This window comes from Notechis scutatus, chromosome 6, assembly GCF_049901735.1.
Source record: "Notechis scutatus isolate UNSWTSFEM ecotype Mainland chromosome 6, rNotScu1.2, whole genome shotgun sequence".
Lineage (NCBI taxonomy): Eukaryota > Metazoa > Chordata > Lepidosauria > Squamata > Elapidae > Notechis > Notechis scutatus.
The window spans coordinates 17,251,436-17,263,961 of record NC_142014.1 but is presented as its reverse complement, the minus strand read 5'-3'; positions in this window follow the sequence as shown (position 1 = coordinate 17,263,961).

Genomic DNA, 12,526 nt, shown 5'->3' with positions numbered 1-12,526 from the left:
AAAGATCCTCAAAGGATGCTTTAAAAATGTCTATATTGCAGCCTGATTGATAGTTGCTTGTACATCCAGAATATTAAACCTGACAGAAGTGAACACTTGGCAGTTCCTTTGTTTATATCTTTACCTCACACCTTATCTGTAAAGTGATCGCCACAGAAGGAAGACATGCCAGATAACGTAGTTCAGTCTGTTAATGATAATATGAACTGCAGATATTACACTGGCAAATTTGGTTCCACTAGTCAAACCGGTGCAGCTGTCTTCAGGGACATCTAAGTAGGCAGTAAACAAAATCATGACTTCTGCTTGAAGTCCCATCTTGTTGTACATGCATCTGATCACATCTCAAGAGCTAAGGGGCAAGACTTCAACTGCACAATTGTGACCACCATCTCTACCTTATGATTCCTTCTTCTAAACACACCTGCATCAAATCCACACACACACCCTTGCAATTTGGATGACCCTGAAGTGTCTATGCTTAACTGTTTCATTTTCTCTTCCCAGCAAAAAAATGTGTGTTGTAGAATAAATGCTTAGCATACATAGTGTCCATTGGATGGACCAACTTATGATTTGTTGGCAAACACAATTGTAATTGTTTGAAGCCACCTTGTTTTAGAGAACGTAATCCATTAGATCTTCACTGAATTGAGCAAAGCCTGACCAAAGGTCTGCTACTACAGTGGAATTTTAATCTCTTATCATCCCTGTGAGAGCTGGCTTGGAGTAGTGATTATGCTAGGCCAGCTGGGTGACCTTGGGCCAGTCACTGTCTTTCAACCCAAAGAATAAGGAGAAAGCAAACGATTTCAAAAATATTTCCAAGAAAACTGCAGGGACTTATCCAAATAGCGGAATAACTGTCCTCTAACTCACCCAAAATAAATATTCCTTGCAGCTTCATCCTTGGACTGAAGAACTTCAGATCAATTTTTGAAGGCACATGGTAGATACAGATTAACAGAGTTGCAATTTGGAAGGGACCTTGTAGGTCATCTAGTCTAAACACCCTGCCCAAGCAGACAATATACCATAATGAAGTGTGTGGAGAAACAAAGCATATGCTAAATTCCTAGTTTCTTATCCATCCTTAGAATCTGCTGATAGTAATTGAAGCACAACATTAGATTTCCTCCTACATCTGTGTATCCTCATAATGTAAAAACAATGGTCAGCTTTGCCACTGTGGAACTTACAAATGATCTTTGGTGTAGAGAGAAAAGCCACCTTTCATCACAAACATTCAAATTCTCATAACCAGATCAAAATGTTTAATACTGTGTTCATAAACACAGTAAACTCCCACATAAACTCCCACTACGACGACATCTACGAGAGGATCCTGGACTTTGCTGACTCCCATGATATGACCATCACGAACACCTGCTTCATTAGGCGAGAACCCCAACTCCTCACCTACCATAGCAGAAATGGGAACCACCACACACAGATCGACTACATCATCGCACGACGAAGAGCCGCTTAAAAACGTGCTCAACGCCAAGGTGTACCCGCATTTAATCGAGCAGTCAGCACAGGCCGCTGATGGCGAAGATCAGGATCAGCAAGCCCAAGACCAAGATTGACAAAAAGAATGCAGACCAGCCACGAATCAAGTGGTGGAACCAGAAGAAGATGGCGGGACCCCTCATCAAACTGGAGCAGTTCCTGCAGATGGTCGACGGGCCACAGGAAGCGTGGTCCATGCTGAAGAGCACTGTTCACACTGCCGGCTGCCAACAGCTTGGTTGTACCAAGCCAGGACGGAGACGCATCGAACGAGATACATGGCTCTGGACACCGGGAAGTACAAGATGCCGTGCACCTGAAGAAACGGCTCTACAAGGCCTTTCTTCAGGACAAGACCAGCGAGAAGCTCTGCAGTACAAGGCGGCCAAAAAGGCAGCCAAGAAAGCAGTAGCGACAGCCAGAAGCTCCACTACGACGACATCTACGAGAAGCTGAACACGCGAGAAGGCGAGAATGAGATCTACCGCCTAGCCAAAAGCAGACACAGGAAGACCCTGGACATTGACCAGTTTCATGGGATCAACGACGAAAGGGGAAATTTGATCGTCAACCCCAGAGACGCCGCCGAGAGGTGGCGGCAATACTCGAGAAGATCTCCACCGAGGAGTTCCCACACCCACGAACCCCGCGAGGTGACCCCCGTCGAAGGCCCAGTCTCAGGCATTCACGCCAGCGAGGTCACCGACGCCATCAAGGCCATGAAAAACGGTAAGGCAACAGGACCAGACGACATCCCTGGCGACTTCTGGAAAAAGGCACTACCGGGCTCGGCATTGTGGCTGTGCGAGCTGTTCAACAACATCGTCTCCACGGGAATAGTGCCACACGACTGGTACCGCAGCACCACTGTTCCGATCTGGAAGGGAAAGGGCAGCCCAGCGGACTGCTCCAACTACAGACCGGTCAGGTTACTGTCACACACTATGAAGATCTTCGAACGCGTCCTCGATAAGCGCATTCGGGACATCGCCGACATCAGCGTCAACCAGGCCGGATTCATCAAGAACTGCGGCACCACCGATGCCATCTTCGGTGTGCGGATGCTGATGGAGGCTCACAGAGAGAAGAAAATCCCGCCCACACCGCCTTCTTGGACTTGGAAAAGGCCTTCGACCGAGTCCCGCACGATCTCATCTGGTACGCACTGCGAGATCACGGCGTGCCCGAGCTACTCGTACAATGGGTCCAACTCCTATACAGATGTCACAAAAGCCGTGTAAAAGCGGCAGCTGGGATATCAGAGGAGTTCAATATCACCGCTGGCGCACACCAGGGCTCTGCTCTTCACCACTGCTGTTCATTCTGGTGATGGACACAATTACACACGACCTGCACACGCCCGCCCCATGGACGCTGCTCTACGCCGATGATGTGTTCCTGGCCAACCTGCGCAAGGCTGAACTCGAGCACCTAGTCCAACAGTGGCACGACCGCCCGAGCAGTTCGGGCTCCGGTTGAACCTAAAGAAGTCCGAATACCTGACCACTGACAACGAAACGACAGGCTCCATCCACGTGAATGGGCAGGAGCTACCGCGCGCCTCCACCTTCAAGTACCTGGGAACTACTCTTGGGGAAGAAGGCCTACTACAAACTGAGGTGGCAGCCAGGATCAACGCAGCGTGGGGCAAATGGAAGTCCGTCACGGGCGTCCCTCTGTGACAAGAAGATGCCGATGCGCCTGAAGGCGAAAAATCTATAACTCTGTGGTGCGCCCGGTGGCCATATACGGCGCAGAGTGCTGGCCGACCACCAAAGAAGTTGAAAGCAGACTCCAGACAATGGAGATGCGAATGCTCCGATGGTCGGTAGGCCTCACCCTACTCGATCGCGCCAGGAATGAAGAAGTGCGCAGACGGTTCAACGTCGTGCCCATCCCCACGGTCATGAGGCAGTCCCGGCCACGATGGTTCGGCCATGTGAGTCGCGCCAAGGAAGAATCCATCATCAAATCTACGATGAAGGTGATTGTCGGAGGAGCGAGACCGCGTGGTAGACCTAAGCAACGCTGGATGGACACGATCAAGGCCGATCTAGAGACCGCGAAGGCAGACCCGACATACGTGGCAGACAGAGAGGCGTGGAAGCAGTACTCAAGGACATTAGCGGACCTCGCCAGAGCGCGAGACAAACGCTGAAGAAAAAGAAGAAGAAGACTGTGTTCATAAAATACACATTTTTCTTATGAAGTCTTTACTGTGTAAATTTGCCAGTCTATTGCAATAAATGGACTGGCAAATTTATATAATAAAGACTTCATGAAAAAATAATAATAATAATAATATATTGCACTTCGAATTCCAGAAATTTTCAAATAAAAATAATACATTGTCTTCATATCATTTTTTTTCCAATCAATATAATTTAGTTGTCATGATTGCCCTGTAATTTACCCAAAATATACTGTCTTTTTTTTTTTTGGTCCTAGGCAGTGAATGGTTATTACTGTTTACATGCTTTATTTCCTTTTGCATAAATACAATTTGGTTCTGCTCTATTAAATCATGAAGAAACTTTAGAATTAAAAGATTGCAAATCTGTGCTTTGCGTACTCTGAAACTCAGGTCACAGGGTATCCTAGGGAGACACAAAGGAACAGATGCTGGAGTAAGCAGGAAAAGAAGATCATCCATCTTACTGGACATATCATTTCTAAAGTCTCATTTGAAGAATAGTTATAAGGCAGGGAAATGATTGGAGCAAATGGTATCTTGAAGAGGGAGGTTATTTTTCCATGTAACAGTTAAGACAAAAGAGCATCATTCAAAAATACAATTGACTACTTCTTCTTCTCTATCTGTAAGTTTTACAGGAAAGACGGCGAGATAATAATTAAAACTAGGTATTATAATGTCTGGGATGCCTGGTATGAATAATTTAAGAATAAAAAGAAATCAAAATTAGGCAATTAGGTAAAGAATAAGAAACTATGTAAATACTTATATCTATATTCATATCTATCTATATTTATTTATATATTAAGTTGAAATTGCATCATGAAAGAAATGTGTAGATAGAAAGATGGTAAGGAAATGTAAAAGATGTCTTAACATTGATATAATAATGTATAAAGTTTTATTTTATGTTTTTAAATTTTGAAAACTAAATAAAATTTACTAATTTTTTAAAAAAATAATTAAAACCAGGTGTATAAAATCAATCCTCAAAATATACAACTGAATACCAATTTTTTTAAAAAAAATGCATACCCTATAAGAATGGCAACGGATTAATGAATGAATGAATGAGAAAGTGAAATTTCTGTGATACTAATGCAACTTTTGCCCATAGACTATGTAAAAGCCAATTAAAATTTACTATTTTTTTAAAAATAATAATTAAAACTAGGTGTATAAAATCAATCCTCAAAATATACAACTGAATACCATTTTTTTAAAAAAAAAATGCATACCCTATAAGAATAAAATGCATATCCTATAAGAATGGTGATTGATGAATGAATGAATGAATGAATGAATGAGAAAGTGAAATTTCTGTGATACTAATGCAATTTTGCTCATAGACTATTGCTTGATATCTCTCAATTAAAGCTAAGCTCCACAATAGATATCATGAGATCACACCCTAATCTATTCTATGTTGGTTTAATAGTTAATGGCAGCTTTTCAACATTTGTAAGCCATCCAGGAATTATATGTAAGTTTGTGGCTGTAGAAATTGAAATTATAAATGAATGAATGATAAATAAATGGGGGAAGCAGAGGTGGTATTCAGCAGGTTCTGACCAGTTCTGGAGAACTGGTAGCGGAAATTTTAAGTAGTTTGGAAAACCGGTGAATACCACCTCTGACTGGCCCTGCCCCTATCTGCCTCCCAAGTCCCAGCTGATTGGCTGGGTCTAATTTTGTTGCCCTGCACAGGAGAACGGAGCTGGAAAGCAGGTTAGTGGGGTGGGGAGGGAATGGGATTTTGCAGTATCCTTCCCTCTGGAGGGGGGAGGGAATGGAGATTTTACAGTATCCTTCCCCTGCCACGCCCACCAAGCCATGCCCACAGAACCGGTAGTAAAAAAATTTGAATCCCACCACTGGGGGGAAGAAACATTTTTATTGGAACAATGACCAGGAGCATGAAAGTTTGACATTAGTAATGTACAGTATTTGGCATCGTATCAGGATAACTTCCTGTAGAAGAGATTACAAGGAGAGGTGTAGCACAGTCAACCATTTTAGTAATACTTGGCATTATTCAGATATTTCTTTTAATTAGGACACCAGATCATTTCATTTAATTTTTAGTATTTTTAAAACTATTCCCTAATTTTTAAATTTCTATTTGAATTGATCAGTTTAACATTAAATGGCATGTTTTCAATGTTGAATATCTATTTAACTGAACAATGAAATTTAAGCTTTAATAAATAAACAAATCAACCTACTTTGATTTCATTTTATTTATCAAACTTCCCAGAGACTTGATTTTATAAACTTGATTATATATGAGGGTAAAGGTTCATTCTCCAAACATTTCATTATTGGGCTAGGCAACATTGATTGTGTATAATTGTTTACTCATACTAGGCATGTGGCACCGTGATCCAAACTTCACTTCTTTTGTATATGTGTGCCATCTTGAAAATGTTGACATACCCTGTCAAAATTGAGTCATAAGAAGGATCCAGCTTGACCAATGGCATTTTGGTCAAAGTATCACAAATTGCAATCAAGTAACTGTGGGACATTGCAACCTGTTGTAAAGGCCAGCCAGTTGCCAAATGTCCAAATTACAATCATGTGACCACATAGGCAGAGTGATGATTGTACATTTACATGTAGGTTGTAACTGACTTATTCAGAAAGTCATTAATTGGAGCCATTATTAAGCAAGTGGTCATAACTCAAGGTCTATAAGTGCATTAAAGATGTGATAATGGAGGGTAAATATTTTTATGTATTTGTTGAATTTTTCTTTCTAGGGTAGAAGGAAGTTGTCTAAAATTCAGGAGCAGCTTTATATTGAGAAAATATAAAAGCAGTTTACTGTTTTTGATTATCCATACAGATGGCATTGGGTAGAAATTCAGAGCAACACACACACACACACACACACACACACACACAAATAGTTAACTTAATTTAGATGTATTTTTTATGTTTAATGGGGAGAAGGATAAACAGCAAAACAAGAAAATAGTAAAAGGTTATCAGACTATACTTCATTATGTCAGCTATACAAAGTAAATACTTCATATTAATTTTGTGGCTGATCATTTCTATCACACATGAGGAGAATTAATAATACGGATATGAAGAAAAACAATTTATTAATGTTAATAACTCCTCCAATAAAATTTTCAGAGAATATATGGTGATAAATTGAATAATTATGAGTATAATTATGACTAACTAGGACTATAATTGCATACTAATGTAATAATAATGACACAAAATGTAGATCATGAATTTTAACCGCTCGGTTATTTCAAATTTCTATGGACAGATCATTTTTTCTCCAAAAATGAAAATAGAAATAGCCTCATTTCTTTCTTTCTTTGAAAACAAAAACTGGACAGTATATGCTTTTACTTAGGAAAAAAAAACTTATTTGTACCTTAAAATCAGTGTCATTAGTGTGATACTATGAATATCTTATGATAATTAGAAATCCTAAGCTATTCTAAAATCAAGATGTTCACTGGTGTCTAGGTCATATAAGAATGAATCTATTCATTTTTTTTATCAAGCATCCCATATGCCGGTGTGAAATTCCAGATTGCTACAAATGGCTTTGTGCATTCTGTACCTCTTTGCTACCATCTAGTAGCCATCTTTATTTTTTCCCCATTATAGCTAAAAATGATTTTCAACTTACAACCACAATGTAGTTTGCCTGTTACAGGCATAATTAGTGATGGTTGTAAAGCCAGTCACCCACATGACAATTCCAATTTGATTACCTTTTTTTGTGGAAGTTGTTAAGTGAAAAACTTAAGTGTTCATTAAATGAACCAATTCTCTACTATAGGCCAGTCTTGCCAAAAACTGGAATTAAATGCCAGTTTTCAGGAAAATGTCACAAAGTGTGGTCACGGGATTACAAGGCACTGTAAATGGACATAAATGTGAGTGAGTTGCCGAGTTGCCCAAAATGCAGTCATGTTACCTGGGGGAGGGGGCAGCCATTAGAACGTCCGAACCTGGTCATAAGTAACTCTCCCAAAAAAAATTTGGTTTCAGAAAAAAATTGTCCTGCAACCTACAACTCCTACACTGCAAAAACATATGGACGACTCTACTCGACCAGGATAAAGCAATAGAGCGCAATTTACATAGACTTCTGCAAAGCCTTTGATTCAGTGGTACATGACAAACTACTGTTAATACTAAACTCTTACGGCATTTCTGGATCCCTTCATAAGTAGATTACTGCATTCCTGTCAAACAGGCAACAAATAGCAAAAATAGGGGAGAGCTATATCAAATCCTGCTCCAGTTAACAGTGGTGTCCCCTAAGGCAGCGTTTTAGGACCCACACTCTTTATATAAATGACCTTTGCGATCACCTTATTAGCAACTGCATCCTCTTCCGGATGATATAAAACTATTCAACACCACCGACAATGCTATTGTTCTTCAAACTGACCTTGATTATGTGTCTGAATGGTCAAACATTTGGCAACTCCAAATCTCGACCAACAAATGCTCTGTCCTACACATTAGTAAAAACAAAAATCAGTTCACCAAATACAAGCTAGGTGTATATGACCTCGTTGATGACCTAGGAGTACTCATATCTAATGATCTAAGTGCTAGAGCTCACTGTAACAGCATTGCCAAAAAGGCATTAAGAGTTGTAAATCTAATCTTACGAAGCTTCTCCTCTGATAATATTGAATTGCTAACTAGGGCATTCAAAACCTTTGCTAGACCAATACTCGAATACAGCTCATCTGTCTGGAATCTGTACTGTATATCGGACATTAATACAATTGAGCGAGTCCAGAAGGATTTCACGAGAAGAGTACAATACTCCTCTGCTTGCAACAGAATACCCTATATTACCAGGCTTGAAATTTTGGGCTTGGACAATCTTGAATTACGCCACCTACAGTTAGACTTAAGCGTAGTACACAAAATTATCTGCTACAATGTCCTACCAGTCAATGACTACTTCAGCTTCAACTACAACAATACAAGAGCACACAACAGATACAAACTCAATGTTAACTCCTCCAAACTTGATTGCAGAAAGTACGACTTCAGCAGCAGAGTGGTCAATGCCTGGAATGCACTACCTGACTCTGTAGTTACATCCTCAAACCCCCACTCCTTTAACCTCAAACTATCCACTATTGATCTCACCCCAGTCCTAAGAGGTCTGTAAGGGGCGTGCATAAGTGCACCATCATGCCTCCCATCCCTGTCCTATTGTCCCCATTTAATCGTACCTATTTCCTGTATTCTTACTAATGTTTATACTTATACCTATTATCTTGTAAGTGACTGACAAATAAAATAAAAAAATAAAAATAAATAAACTCTGGTAAGGTCTTTCCTATCTTTGAATGGTTGAGGGGTCTTTGGTGTTTTCTGAGCTTGGTTGTTTTCTTACAGACATTTAATTACCAAAGAAAGTAACATCATCAGTTACCTAGTAAGGAGTGCTGTTTGTTGTCAGTTTTATATTCTAATGGTTTTCCTGTCACTGTTTGTGGGGGTGATCTTAGAGTAGAGGTGGTATTCAGCACGTTCTGACCAGCTCTGGAAATCCAGCAGCGGAATTTTTTAGTAGTTTGGAGAACCGGCAAATGCCACCTCTGACTGGTCCTGCCCCCATCTATTCTCTGCCTCCTGAGTCCCAGCTGATCGGCTGGGTCTTCTTTTGTTGTCCTGCACAGGAGAATGAAGCTGGAAAGCAGGTTAGGGGTGGGGAGAGAATGGAGATTTTGCAGGAACCTTCACCCTGGAGTGAGGTGGGAATGGAAATTTTACAGTATCCTTCCCCTGCCACATCCACCAAGCCAAGCCCACCAAGCCATGCCACACCCACCAAGCCACACCCACAGAACAGGTAGTAAAAAATTTTGAATCCTACCACTGAATAATATATAATAATAACACTTGTATTCCATGATAGTTCAATGTGCCTTTAGGCATGGATGAAAAATATTGTATCTCTGTGTATTTGCTGACAAGTTTGTAAACCTTGACTATGCTGTTCATCACAATGCACAACATTAAAAATCAAGTCTAATACAGAAATTTCTCAAGACATAAGAAAAAAGAACTGTCTTACTTTCTTTTCAGTTAGATAGCAAATGCTCTGGGTAATGAGTAATGTAACTATGTGTTTAATGCCTGTCTGCACTATTTTATGAACTTCAAGCTACTTACTGTTTTGATTTTCCAATGTGGGCATTGTAGAATCTCTTAAATTTATGAGAATAAAAGCCCATCCAATGAAGGGATACACTGTTATTTATACTTTTACAATTTTTATAAAACCACTTTTAGCTAAGGAGGTTGGTAAAGGCCAAATTGATTAGGGTTGGTGTACCTGGGAAACAAAATAAGTGGGAAACAAAATAAGTGGGAGAATGAGAATGGGAAGGAGAAGGGATTACAAAGAATTACGTAGGATCATATGGCTAAAAGAGATCTTTGAGGGTTTTTTTTAGTCCAGCCATCTGCCCAAGGCAGAAGACCTTATGCCATCCTGGATAAGTGGTTGCCCAATATTTTCTTGAAAATTCCACTGATGGAGCACCCACTACTCCCGAAGGCAAGCTTCTCCATTCATTAATTGTTCTCACTGTTAGAAAATTTCTCCTCAGTTTCAGATTGAATCTTTCTTTAATGAGCTTCCATCCATTCTTGTCCTACTTTCAGATGCTTCCTCCAAAGACCCTTCTTCTCTGTGATAGGCCCTCAAGTACTGGAAGACTGCTATCGTGTTATCCCCTTATCCTTTTCTGTATTAGGCTAAACACAGGGGTGGGCTTCAAAAATTTCAGCAATGGGTTCTCTGCCCGGTTGCTGGGTGGATGTGGCCATGGTGGGTGGGGCCTGTTAGGAATATAAGTCACCTAACAGGTATTTGGATTAGAAATATATAAACCAGGATAAACATTTTAGTACTATATCTTTAAGGGAATGCAAGAGCATGCAATTGGGTGTGGTTTCTCAAACAGCCATAAGATGGAGCCAGAAACCTGGGTTGTTTAGTCTTAGTCTCAGAAGAGAGTGTGTCTGAGTGAGTATCTCTGTTTCCTTCTGTTGGAAAGTGTTGCCGTTCCTCCATTTTTCCTAATTGACTGATATTTTCTGGTTTTAATGTAAGTCTGTTACTGAACTGTTTTTTGACACTGGACTTTGTTATTGAATTATCCCTGGATTGAAAACTGACCGATTTAACCTGTGAATGATTTTGGACTGCCTATTTTGAACTTTGCTCAAACCTTTATTGAAAGTAAAATCTACATTTACTGTACAGTGTATCTGTATGTGTATTATTCAAACACTACTCTCAAAATACGTCTCCCTGTATGCGCTCATTCTCCTAACAGGGAATTACCTCAACAGGGCCTAGTCAGCCTCCTGCACCACAGCAGGGGGACATTTTTGCCTTCCCCAGACTCTGGAGGCTTTCCTTCAGCCTCTGGGAGGGCGAAAACTGCCTCCCTGGGCTCTGGAGGCCCTCTGAAGGCCGGAAACAGGCCCGTTTCCAGACTTCTGGCACTTCCAGGAGGCCCGTTTTTTCCCCTCCCTGAGCCTCTGCATGAGCCCTGCACTTATCTCACACCCAAAATGGGCCACGTGGAGACTCCTGGGAGGGGAGGGGCAGGGTGGGCAAACTGTTCATCATACAGTTTAGCTTTCAGACTCTTTGTCATTTTTGTTGCTGTTCTCTGCACTCTTTCCAAGGTCTCTATTGTGGCAACCAGAACTGGGTGTGGTACTCCAAGTGTGGACCTGCTAGTATAAAGTGATGGGAAGCCCCCTCCCCCATCCCGAACAATGAAATATTTTGAGGAATATTAAAAAGGCAACATATTATATTTCCCTAAAGGAGAAATGGAGAACCATGGTTTTAGAAGCAGGAAGCAGCCCCCCCCCCCCCCAAGTCTTTCTTAATAACCCCCAAGCAGAAATTGAATGTGTGGATTTTAGTCCAATATTTCTTTGCGTCTGAACATGTCCACCACATATGGTAATATGAACCAGGTATCTGATGACATTTCCAGCATTTATCCGATTTATTCTTAAACATTCTCGCAAGTCTCATCGGGGGTAGGTGCCACCCTGTAAAACATCTTATACAAATTTTCTTTATATGCAGTTGACATTGTCATTTTGTAATTTTGAGACCACAATTTTTGCCATTTTTCCAAATCAATCCCATATCCAAAATTTTTCCACCAAACAATCATTCGAATAGTTATCCATAAAGTTTTTTAATTACCTTTTCATCAGTACCCATCAAGCTATATGAGCATTTTCTGTAGTTAAATTGTTTTTAAATGATGAAGATCATCTTTTCCTCCTCCTCCTCCTCCTCCTCCTCCTCCTCCTCCTCCTCCTCCTCCTCCTCCTCCTCCTCCTCTTCCTCCGTGCCCAGTCAAACTATATGAGAGACATGTATTTTTTAGTATCTGTATTACTGAGTAGGCAGATCTTTATGTATATTGGTTCATATGAACTGTGATACATAAATTAATCAAGGCTAGGCATATCTGTAAGACTTTGCTGAGTAGCCATTCCAGAATAAGGGATTAATATATGGAAAATTGAGATTTACAGATACAGCTGGGGAAAAATTGACACACCTGGCCATGTAGATACAATTATAAAAATAAATATAGTTGTAGATATACAGCTTCAAAAAGTGAAAGAAACTTTATGACTGGGCAATCTCAGAAAGCTAAAACTGTAATCAGATCTGATTTGCACTTTCTTTGGACTCATCAGGAGATATAATATCTATGTGCTAGATTGGAAAGTTGAAAAAAAAACTTTCTGCTAGAAGGCAATTGC